This window comes from Alosa sapidissima, chromosome 9 (assembly GCF_018492685.1).
Source record: "Alosa sapidissima isolate fAloSap1 chromosome 9, fAloSap1.pri, whole genome shotgun sequence".
Lineage (NCBI taxonomy): Eukaryota > Metazoa > Chordata > Actinopteri > Clupeiformes > Clupeidae > Alosa > Alosa sapidissima.
The window spans coordinates 26,078,205-26,081,157 of NC_055965.1; the positions used below are offsets into that span (position 1 = coordinate 26,078,205).

A 2,953-nucleotide genomic window follows, 5' to 3' on the forward strand; every position below is an offset into this window, starting at 1 on the left:
GCAGTGGACTCATTCACCTTAAACCAGGTGTAGCTCTCCACTGGTGGGTTGGCATCACTGCTGCAGTTCAGAGTCACTGATACGCCCATCATTACATTCACATCAGGACTGACTGAAACTGAGGTGCTTGTTGGAGGGACTGGAGAAATGGGATTAGTATAATAGTATAATAAATAAATTAATGAAAAATAAAAGCACCAAATGATCAATATCATTTTGTGCTTACACAAATACACACTTGTAAGCTGTAAGCAGTTCTGTGACTACTAACTAGTAATACTTACACATGACGTTGAGCTTCACTGGTGTGGATGGATGTCCCTCGTGGCCTTTTAGAGCACAGGAATAACCTCCCTCATCTTCAGTACTGACTCTCTGGAGTAGATGGATGTCCCTCGAGGCCTTTTAGAGCACAGGAATAACCTCCCTCATCTTCAGTACTGACTCTCTGGAGTAGATGGATGTCCCTCGTGGCCTTTTAGAGCACAGGAATAACCTCCCTCATCTTCAGTACTGACTCTCTGGAGTAGATGGATGTCCCTCATGGCCTTTTAGAGCACAGGAATAACCTCCCTCATCTTCAGTACTGACTCTCTGGAGGAGATGGATGTCCCTCATGGCCTTTTAGAGCACAGGAATAACCTCCCTCATCTTCAGTACTGACTCTCTGGAGTAGATGGATGTCCCTCATGGCCTTTTAGAGCACAAGAATAACCTCCCTCATCTTCAGTACTGACTCTCTGGAGGAGAAGCTCAGAGTTGTCTGTTGGTTCACCAGGTAACTCTTCTCCATTCTTTCTCCATACCACTGTGGGGTTGCTATTCAATCTGCAGCCCTTATTGCAGCTCAGCTTCACCTGACGACCTTTCATCACAGGTGTGGGGATCGAAACGGTCAGGTCTGGGTGAGGAGAAGTGGAGTTTAGTGAGAAGTGAGATTCTGGGTGTGCAGGTGGTCGTGTGTTGTCGATAGCTCTGAACAAACAATATATTTATAACGTTGAATCAGAACAAAACTCACCTGTGACTGACAATTGTACAGCATTACAGCTCTGCCATTTGTCCTTGCCAGTTATAATTCTTGCCCTGTAATCAGCCCTGTCTGTCAACTTCACATCAGTGAGTTTTAATGTGCAGTTGTTCTTATTGTTGTTCTTCTACTTCCAAAAGTACTTCACTCGTCCATGGTAAGATGCATTTTCAGCAATATCAGAGGACTCTTTTCCTTCTTCAGCATTAATGAACCAGAAGACTTTAGTTGCTTTATTACCAGCAGAGGGAGTGAGAGAGCAGGGCATGACCACAGATGATCCAGTCACAGCACAGATGTGGAGGTCAGTGAGTTTTACCCAATCATGATCAGGACAACCTTCTGCACTACTCTCACTGAGGACATCTGAAATACCAATCATACTGTAGATTACTTATGGACAGTATTCAACAATACCGGACAAGATGTGCCATGCAAAGTGCATTTGTATTAGAGATGAAGGGAAACTATTTATTTGTTCTTGTCACTCATGTTATGATCCCTTAATAAAAACACATTTCTGTTGACATTTCTCTTCAATCTCATCATCACTACTTACACATTATGATGACCAGCATGAGAGGCGGGGCCAAAGAGTCCAAGAGTGCAGTCTTCATGTTGCAAATGCTGTTTCTTGTAGCCTATAATATATTCTATATATATATATATATATATATATATATATATATATATAATATATATATATATATATATTCTATTCAGGGTTAATGCACAAGTTCATTCCATTTGTATGTTTACAGTGGGCATCGCTTTCAAATGACCACTTCAGTCGTGCATTACGAGGCGTGAAGCTGCGTGAAGCTTTAGTACCACTTTCAGCCACTGTGCGTCGCTCTGCCACTGTACATCGCTCTGTCAGTAGCCTGACTGCCGCCCCTTCTGAAAAAGCAGGAGGCTAGGCTACCTTTAAACGTAATTGTTACCGAGAGGAATCCCAGCCTACGAATTCAATAACAAAATAAATCGTAATTAAACATTACCTCGATTAAGGCTATTTGGGTATGGCTTAAGGCTTGACTACACGGTGGTAGTGAAAATCAAAATCTGCTTTTGATAGCCTACCGGTGCCGCTCCACAAAACGAAAAAATATCTTAATTTGCTGTCTATGTTATTGACACAAAACAGTGTCTTAATTTGCCCTACTTCTTGACTGCAATGTAGTCAATTGACTGCTTGACATGTCATTTTTATTTTTCTGTACAATAAACAAATACATCTGCTTTATGCCGCAGAATTACATTCATATTTGGCTGACTGCAGACGCGCCACTTCCCTCCCCATATTCCAAGATTAAGATAGTAGCCTATACAAAAAGCACTTCATACTATCATAAAAAAAATCGTTAAAATGAATAGCTATTTGCAATTTGACAAAACACTGGTCCTCATTTTGCGAATGCGAGGACGATATGAGCCTGTTGCAATTAGTTAGATGTCCGAGTCACGCATAATGTTTGAAAACCACTGGCTCGTAATCACAATAATTTAACACACGACAGTTGGATAGCCTACTTCATCATGTCCCCATGCCTACATTTTTGTGAGTAGCATAGAGATCGTTAAAAACAATAAAGTATGGCTCTCCGTTTGGGACATCGAAAACTTATATTTTTAATAGACTACCGTCGAAGATGCTGACTTGCAAAAGCCTCGGGATAACACGTTATCTCCACTATCATCAGTCATGCCCCTTGATCAAAGTGGGGAATGAAATAAAAGTTTGAGAACCTCTGGCTTACCTGCAGTCCAGAACACAGAATCTGTTGCAATATTCTGATGATCGGCGATAATATCGGCAAATGTTTGTTTTCCAAAGTAAGAATTTCACTTCACCATGCGCCTTCGACAATGAATAGCTCATTACACTTGTTACTGTTAAACGTAGGCCTACCTGGTATCATT

The 2,953-nt window shown here is 41.3% G+C and overlaps 1 long non-coding RNA gene across 1 annotated transcript; it reads right to left on the minus strand.

Annotated features, from left to right (window-relative positions):
- Positions 1 to 595: 595 nt before the first annotated feature.
- LOC121719725 lies at positions 596 to 1,243 on the minus strand. The gene is made up of 3 exons (XR_006034340.1): positions 1,022 to 1,243; positions 716 to 901; positions 596 to 642 (listed from the first exon to the last, which is right to left on the minus strand). It is a non-coding gene; the product is annotated as an uncharacterized LOC121719725 (long non-coding RNA).
- Between the last annotated feature and the right edge of the window lie 1,710 nt (positions 1,244 to 2,953).